This window comes from Henckelia pumila, chromosome 2 (genome assembly GCF_033568475.1).
Source record: "Henckelia pumila isolate YLH828 chromosome 2, ASM3356847v2, whole genome shotgun sequence".
Classification (NCBI taxonomy): Eukaryota; Viridiplantae; Streptophyta; class Magnoliopsida; order Lamiales; family Gesneriaceae; genus Henckelia; species Henckelia pumila.
In genome coordinates, this window is record NC_133121.1 from 158,012,797 (window position 1) to 158,022,941 (window position 10,145).

Here is a 10,145-nt window from a genome sequence, read left to right on the forward strand (position 1 = left end):
CATATATATACCAAATAATAATATAACTGATATAAAAAATATAATGACCCAACCCGGATCACCTACTAGCTAAATACTAAACATGCAGTAAAACTTAAAAAGATAACCATAATCAGAATTAATGCAAAAACTTAAATAACTGTTGATCCGACAGAATAAAATCGATAAATAAAACCCACATCAGAATTAAAATACAACCCAATCGAATTAACAACTTAAGTAGGGTAACAACAACCTTCGCATCCTCGCCTAGGTCACCTACTACGTACAGGTCCATCTGATGAGTCACCTGCAACTGCCCCGTCGAATGAGGTGTCCATGAAAAACAACACAGACATAAGCGACCTTCGCTCAATACAAAAAGAACAAGTATTCTAACCAAATATGATGCATGCAAAATGACTGGGTACTGGTTAAATGTCTAGTCATGCTCAGTATCGGCGCCAATGAGTGTATAGTACTATCTGGGTTAATTCCATGGGGTACATCCACACACTCGTCAAGATCATCATAGCGTCAGTCCCCGTCATCACAGCGTCTCCCGGTCAATAGAACAGGGATATAGGGCTAAGCGACCCTACAACAAAGGCTATTTCGAAAGAGACACAACTCAACATAAATATGCACATGTATCATAATCTATCAAAGTAGTAAAACATGAATTATGACACATAATATGCAACACATAAACATGCATACTCGCTGACTATCTGAAACGCCTACTACTAATAAAATGCGGAAAAACTTTTTTTTTTTTTTTATCTACTATATACATATACGCCCATACATATATGTATAAATATTAAAAATAATATTTCAAATCATAACTCGCTTAATAAAATAATAAACAGTTATTTGATAAAATCTCGAGTCATGCAATAGATAAAATAATGTCTATGGTGAAAATTTATAACTTATGTCTACTAAAAACCATGAAAAATCAATAAGTAATCATAACCACTGAAAACATAAAAATATCCTGAATAAATAACTCATGCATAAATAAAATTCTAGTGAGACGGTCACGGGGCCACTGCCATGCTCGCTCATACGTCCTCGCCACCGGTAGGAGCTACATCATACTCACCTGCACCATATAAGCGTAGTGAGCCTAGAGGCTCAACATGTCTAATCCTTTATAACAAGGGTTAAAATAATGCATCACGTAAATACTAATACATATACATGTATATGAGCATGCATGGAAACATTTTTCATAACATAAATGTTGAATCATAAATCTTATACATAACATAACTTTCTTCATCATACATAACATAATTGAGCATGTCATAAACATAAAAACTGAGTATGGTCATATCCATGAATGTGACTAATAACTGTGCCGACTGATCAGTCTAAAGAACCATCGTACGTGGCGGTGGAATAATCCACCTCTATGCTGGTAGTAAACTACCTCTGTGCCAGTGGTAAAACCACTTCTATGCCGGTAGTAGAACTACCTCTGTGTCAGTGGTAAAACCACTTCTATGCTGTCGCATCACTTCAATTTCCATAAAAATATTTTTCATGCTCAATTCTTAATCATAAACACATCATAAAATATTTCATGTATGCATGCACTTAAAATATGTCCGTAATATATATTTAATTAATTTTAATAATAAATATACTTTTAATTAAAATAGACTTCATGCATAAAAATAATTAAATATATATTCCGGACTTAGTTTATTTTCATGGATTGGTCCCGACTGCTGGTCTCTCTACTAAACCCCTTAACTGACTTAAAGCCTGCTAACTAACTTAAAGCCCATAATTAAATAACTACTTTTAAAAAAATATAATTTTTACTAAAATAAAATACTTAAATGTTATTGGGCTTAAATAAAAATATTTAGGCCCAATAACTAATTAATTCATAAAAATTCCTAGACTGGCCCAATAAAATCACTGACTAGCCCAAAAATTCCGATGGGCCCACGGGCCCATAAAATTATTGGGTTAACTTAAAATAAATTTAAAAAGCCCAAATAAAATTATTTGGAAGCCCAAATAATTTTATTTCTAATTAAATGGCCCAAAAATCCAATTAAAGCATTAAACATTTTAAAATTAAAATACTCGAGCCCGGCCCACCTAGCCCGGACCCGAACCTACCTGACCCGACCCTAGACCCTACTGACCCGACCCACTACCCTGACCCGACCCGGAACCACACAGACCCGACCCATAACCCTAGACCCGACCCAGCAACCCTCAAAACCCCAAACCCGATCCCCCCTCCTCTCCTTTCCTTCGGCCGTGCGAGCAGCAGCTTTCCGGGGCTGCTGCCGCCATGCTCCGGACGTCCCCTGGCCGGAGCACCACCACCTACCCCTAGCCCTCTTCAAAACGTTTCCAACAAGCTAAAAACCAGCCCAAACCGATCCCTAACGAAGGAGAACGAAGCAAAACCATCTATCCCTTAATTTGCTCGCGTCCTGCGCGCGACGCCGGACTTCCGACCGTTCGGCCGCCCAGCTCCGGCCACCACTGGCCGGAGAACAACTTGGATTACCTTCCCCTATGTCTTGTGGTTCTAACCCAACTGGAATCAGTCTAAAACACGCCTTATGGACCGAGAACGACCCAATCTCCCAACATCGCTCAACCTGCGCACCCTAGGACCTGTTCTGAACCAGCTCCTCTCCTGGCCATGCATGGCTCGAACCAGGCAAGCCATTCAATCCTAGGGACCCTAAGACATCACCCTAGACGTGGCCAGCAGTCCACCAGTAGTCCATGTCAGAAGAAAACGTGAGCATGTAGAGGTAGATGAGCATTCATGCACAAATTTTGATCTACGGGAAGAAATATCATGAGATACCAACAAAGCAACCTCAAACCATTAAAAATATGATTTATACGATAATTAGCTTATATGGTGGCCAAGAAAAGGATTTAAACTTGCCTTTAAATTATTGACGAACGGATGATGCGTTTACGGGACTCCGGGACGACGAACGACCAAATAAATCCTCAAATAAAAGTTGATCGGCTATGGTGGCTTGTTTTCTGCTGAAAAAGAAGATGGAGGCGTGAAGGAGGGAGATGAGTGTCGGCTAAATAATTTGTAGTGGGTGGTGGGGTTTGGGGTAGGTTTAGGTTTTTAAATTAATTTTTGTATAATAAATATTAACTAATTAATATAGATAATATATCATAGAAAATATAATTAAAACTCTAATCATAATAATAATAATCTGCTAAGATAACTCCAAATCTCGAAATTATTAAATAGGCTAATTTTAAAAATTAATAAAAGTCAATAAAGAGACTAATTTTGGCTAAAAATAGCCCCTTAAATAAATATATAATTAAATACTAAAATTTTCTTGACAAAATACCTTAAAATATTATTTTAAGGCTCATAAAACTCATAAAATATTTTTGGCTAAATATTTTGGTATCTCGTCCGTCCACGGTCCCGTCTACGCGATCAAAACCAATTAATTTCCATAAATCACAAAAATCACTAATTTTGGGTTAAATGCTAAAATAACTTAAATTATGCATATAAATCACATAATAACACATAAATTCATTTAACCCTTATTTTAAAATTAATTTCTCCTAATTATGCATGCGAATTTACGTATTAAAATTTCCGGGTGTTACACTATCTCAGTCATTACTTCACGTATCTCAACAACTGTCCTAGATGTACAGGAATCTACAGTACATCACTACAAGTCAAGATAATTATGCATCACTAATATTGTTCTAAAAGCTTTAAATAAGCTAATGAATTGTACACTCCAAAAATTTATTATCGAATTAATTGATAATTAAAATAATTAAGAAGTGGATAAAATATTTATTGCATCCAATTGAGTTACAGAGTGTATTTATAAAATACATGTGACAATTATTCAATGAGTTTGACTATTTCTGGATATCTGGTAATATTGGCATTTTTGAGATAATTATTGAGATATCGGAATTAAAATAATTATTTATGCCAGATAATTTAATTTAGAAGAATATTTGACCAAGTTGACTGGTAAAAGTCTTTGTTGACAGGTCATGGTTTAAGTGAGACTCAATAATTAATTTGAGAAATTATAAGTCTAATTGACTAGTCAAAATCAATAATTTTAGAAATTAGTGTTAATAGTTGTGGGGTGTGTGTACCAGAAAAATATCAGAATGGAAACTAATTTTACCAGTTAGATATTAAACAAATTAGTCCGAATCAGAAAATTATTGATTTGATATAGATCGCAAAACCCACACTGAAACACACTCAAGAAAACACAGATCAAGGATTTTCTCCCAGATTTTCCCTCAATTTTCGTGTGACTGTAGCAGCCCTCGGGTTTGGTGTTGCCGGCCGTTCGACGGAGCTCCGATCGAAGATCCGATTGGTAATCTTGTATCCAACATCAATCCAAAGCTATTGATGAAAAGAAATCAACAATCGGACGGTTGGATTGTTGGGAAATCGGCGAAGAACATACGGGTTTGGCATAGGTACTATTCATCGTCTTCTTCGTCTGAAATTTCGCGATTCAAGCTCGTTTTTGTTCGTTTTTGAGTTGCTAAATGGTAGTAGGATGTGTGAAGATCATTTCTCAAGCTTTTTTTTCAGCTTTTTTTGTGAGAAAATCGGACGGATCTGAGCTCGGAAGCTCACGCTGCTGCCGGCTGTTTTTCTCCAATCTACGCTACCTCGGTGGTCCGATACGGTCATGGCCTAGTGCGTTGGAATCTTCTCATCGAGCTCTACAAGTCTGCCAAATTTTGTGAATTTTGGACAAGATTTGGATGTCGCCGCCGCCGTCGCCACCGTCTTCCTCAGTTTTTCGGCGACCTTCGACATGTTAACCATTTTTGACCGGTTCGACGTGGTAGATTCAAATATCCAAGTTTCGAATCGAGATTCGAAATCTTTAAGCGGTGAGAGCTCAATAAAGTTCGGTAATTTTTGGTCAAATTTTGACCAAAGTTGACCAGGGTTGACTTTTGACCATTGCGTGATTTTTTTCGCAGATCGAAAGCTAGTTGAGGATATTTAGGGGCAGAAATCAATAGTTTAGGGATTCGAGCTTCTAGAATTGGAAGTTGTGAGATTCCTGAGTCCCGATATACGCAACTGCAACTGTATAAGTTTTTCGTGCGTTTATACCCTTCCTTTCTCACACCATTTAGATCGGTATATTCACTGTTTTGATGATTAAATTGTGTTGTTGCATTTGTATGTGGATATGGTAGCTCAAATTTTAACTCATGCATCATTCGTGTTTTTATGTATTGTGAATGATTTTTCTGTCATGGCTAGTTCTTAGCTGTTGTTCACTGGTTTGATGGCTGGGTTAGGTCCCTTTGGGTCTTGGTTTAAGATGTCTTGAACTAGTGTCGGCTAGGTGAACAGTTGGATGGTTGTAAGGGTGGTCTATCTAGCGGGCAGCTCAGGTAGGGCTCGGACAAGTGGGTTGTCCAGGTCGGTTCAAGTGTATTAAGGTCATATGTTATGGTTTGGGTTCGGATTATTTTATTTTGGGCAGGGTAATTTATTTAAAAGTCTAAGTGTTTAGTTTATTTATTGGGCCAAATTCTTTATTGGGCGTAAGATGTTCATTGGGCTTAATTTAGTTATTGGGTCTAAAATGTTTATTGAGTTTAATTTATTTATTGGGCTTGAGTTGTTTAATTTATTTGTTTGAGCTAAGTTCTAAGTTGGACTAAGTATTATTGGGTCAATCTAAGTCTTAATGGGTCAATTTAAGTGTGATTGAGCTAATCTAAGTATTATCGGGTCAATTTTAAGTATTAGTGGGTCAGTCTAAGTGTTATCAGACGAATCTAAGTTTAAGGACTTTGGTTAAGGGGGGCCAGCAACTCGAACTAGCCAGTGACAAACAAAATAGTCCGTAAATATATATTTAATATATGTATATGTATATTTTGATATAAGTATGATTTTTATTATGAAAATGAATTAAATATATATTTACGGGCATAATTTTAAGGAAGATAATATTTTTAAGTTCATGATTCATGCATATTTTATGTTAATATTAAGGGCATGTAAAGAAAATATTTTTGGGAAGTTGGTGTGAATTGTGGCAATTGTGTTCAGCAGCCTACGGATCCCCGTGTTAAGGTTGGGTGAAGTGGCATAAGAGGCGTAGGGAATCCCCGTGTTAAGGTTGGGTGAAACTCACTGCCGCGTATGTTGGTTTATAGATTGATCAATCACTTATGTTTATGGTCACACTTCACTGATATGACCCACAGAAAATGATTTTTATGTTTATGACATGCCAATGCTTATATATTATGTATTATGTTACACATTATGTTATGATTTAGATTACGACGCAGTTTATACATTCGATTTTACGATCATGCATGCATTAGAATCCTTAGGTTATTTTTTATATACGTTATGTGCTTACATGTGGTTTTATTTAGTAGTACTCGTTATTAAAGGTAGAGCATGATGGGCCTTTAGGCTCACTAGATCTAAATGGTGTGCAGGTGAGTTTTATGTTATTTAGGAGGTTGTGGTCCCAACTGGTGGTGAAGACCTCTGTGCATCCGTGGCGAGCTAGCACACCCGTGACCTTCGCCAGCTCATGTTTCAGTTGATTTAGTTTATGATGAGATATTTTATGTATTGAGCTATTTTCCGCACATGTTTACTATTTTTCATTAGTTTGCATACTTTTGAGATTATAGTCGTTTGCATGGATTTTAACCTGTTCGAGTTTTTAAACTTTTAAGATGCAATCGATTTTTATTATGCATTAAATTTTATGAAAATCTATTTTAAGTATAGATGCATATATGTATAGGCATATATGTAATATTCTTTGAAAAAATTCCTTCGAGTTTAGTTCGTTTCATTTGGTATCAGAGAAAGGTCCTTGGAGGGTTGGCTAGCCTGCTACGTGGAGCTTAGAAGTCGCACTGACAGTCTGTGAGTTTTTAAATGCTTTTAATTATGTTTTACGAATGTGACCCATTAGATTTTTCACTGAAATTTATATTATAAGGCTTTTAAATTAGAATACATAGCTATGCAATACGGTTGCGTGAGGGATTATTGGGAATTGTAGTATGTCTTCGAGTCGCGTAGTTTGCGATGCGGGTAATCAGGATCCACCTTCGCCTCTACCTTTACCTATAGCTCTACCACTCGCAGCTTTTGAGAGGGCCAGCATGAGCATGCTAGCTGGTATCACGAGTTTACTTGAGCATCAGGCTGGATAGCTTAGGAGGGTGCACGAGGAGGACATCACTGAGAGGTTCTGCAAGCAGGGACCGAAGGAGTTTGCATGGACCTATGATCCACTTGTGGCTGAGTTTGTAAGGCAGTTCGAGCAGGAATGTCACTTCATGCCCACGATTGCTACAGTGGAGAGCGAGAAGCTGCGACATTTCACTGGTGACTTGAGGTCCAATATCAAGCATGATGTTTTCATGGCGGACGTGACAACATACAAGGTAGCGGTTAATCGAGTGTGCCAGTCCGAGAAGGGGAGGAAGGAGATGCAGGCTGATTTTCAGAAGCAGAGGCAGTTCTAGCAGTCATCTAGAGGACATTCTTGGCAGCAGCCAACGAAGACGTCTTATTTTGGGTCGTCTAAGGGCTCAGATTCTCCTGGACCGCGTCAGCAGCAGTAGAGGCCGCAGGGCCAGTAGAGACAACATCGATAGGGATAGTTGCCCCTAGCACTGGAGGTGTACCTTTTTGCAGATAGTGTCGGAGGCCTCATGCTGAAAAGTGTTTGGTTGGTTCAGACAGGTGCTACCATTGCGAGGATCCGGAACGATTTCAAGGAACTGTCGTAGGGCGAGGCAGACCACAGGGAGCTTGTTTGTGGTGCAGGCTGAGGATGCAGATCATGATACTTCTCTTATCTCGGATAATCTTAATATGTGTTCTTAAATTCAATTATTGGGATTCTTGGTTAAGATTTGCATTGAAAATTTCTTGACTGTTGTACTTGTGTTTTAGAAATGCATGTGTAAGATGAGAATTATGAATTGGTGAAATTAGCATGCTTAGGATTGAACTTTAGATGTTAATTGGTTGCTCTAGAAGAATGATCTATATCTGTTGGAAAATCTTTTGCGTACAGGGAAGATTAGCATTAGAGGTATTGTTACGTTTGTGTTGCTAGATTCTGGAGCTACACATTCTTTTATCTCTCAGTAGTTTTTGAGGATTTTTAGTAATTGTTTGCTATAGTTTAGATGCTGTTGTGAAATTTCCTCGCAAGCGTACGAGTGTCAAGTTTTAGTATAGTGAAAGAGAGAGTGTCGATCCCCCAGGGAGTAAAATGAAAAGATTCATTACTTGTAATTAAAATAGTCTTAATTTTATCTAGAAAATCAAACTTCAAGAGTTTTGCAGAATAAATAAAATAAATAAATAGAAATTATTCAGCTCACACACACACACAAATTTTGAGGAATTATCAATCAGAGAAAAATAGTCCAGAGGTTTTGATTTCACTTGGTCTCGACAATATTCAATCCTAATTAATCTATTTTATGAATTTCCTTCGATTAATAACCAAAAACACTTAGATTATTCTATTCCCCTCTCCCGAGCAACAAATAGAGTGTATCAATTACAATTCGATTTCAATATCCCTATTAAAAATCTAGATGTAGTGATATGTGTAAAATGATGTTCCTTAAAGGTTCTATTAAAGCTATATACTCTCCCGAGCTATATAAACAATTAACAGTGTAGTTCCTATTGATCCTACTCAAAATCCCCTCTCCCGAGCAATGATTCTAAGCAAATATAACAACTCAATTTATGGCCAATAAATTAAGAAGATATTCAATTCTAGAAACACAATTAATCTATAAAAATTCAATTTATTAAAATCAAAGATTCATGAATATGTCTCAACCAAGCTACGTCAACCTCTAGACTAGAAAAGTTTAGTTCATGCTCGAATTCAATAAAAACCAAACAATGTTTAATATCTCAAACATAATTCAACAATCAAAAGAAAATAAAAAGAAGAAACAAAGCCGTAGTCTTTCTTCCGTGTCCGGTCGAAAAGTCTTCGTCTTCGTTCCAAGCAATCTTCAGTTCTTCAACTCCAAAAACTCACAGAAGTGCTCTCTCGAATATTCCTTTTGATATGCGTGTAAAATATTGTGGCGGCTCCCTCCTAGTTGTCTGACAAAGAATCTCTTTTATATGGCTCAGCAAAAGCCCACAAAAACCAGCCCATAAAAATTACCCGAAATAATAAAACTTTCCAAACAGCTACAGGGCGGGCGCTCTAAGAACGGCGCGGGCGCGCCTTCAAATCGAATTTTCAAATCTTCAATTATGCGCGTTAGCTCTTCTTCCTCTCCTCATTAGCGCTAAATTAAGCGCTGACTTTTAAAGCCCAATAAGAAACCCAACACTGTTCATTCTTTCTCTTCTTCTCTTCTGTACGTTTCTTCTATTTTCTTCTCAACTTTCTCAATTCTTTTCTCTTTAATTTATTTCTCCAAATAAATTCAATAATTATTCTTTTCTCCACAAAATTCCATAATTCACTGTAAACACAAAAACAACAAAATACCCACATAAATCTGCTCGAAACAAATATTTAACAATTAAATCATATATAAATTAAGTGTATAAAATACACTTATCAAATACCCCCAAACTTAGATTTTTGCTAGTCCCGAGCAAAATTATTAAATTCCAAAAACTCATTCTCTCAAAAACCAACAAGAATAGTCAAGAAATATTATGGAGTAATGGCCTCAACAATGATTTCAAAAAAATATCAAATCCAATCTCATCCAACCTACTAACACTTGAAAGTTTCGGCCAATCACAAAATAATAACCGCATAAACTCACAATCTCCGCAACTCAAGTTCAAAACACCATTTTCCAAGTTCAATTCAAACATTCATAGATCATGAGGACTTTTCAAGGATAGCATAGGATCAAATATAAGATATTGAATCAAAAACACTCACAATTAGGTAAATGCAAAGAATAATAGTGTGTGCGTGTTTCGATCACAATTCATAATCATTAAAAGCATCAATCAACAGTCCATAGGATAAATTCTTGCAACTTTTCTCCACTAGTATATTGGGCAACTGAGACTCGATCAATAGGACTTATTCAGCTTATAATGTAAGGCCTGGCTCATGGTTACA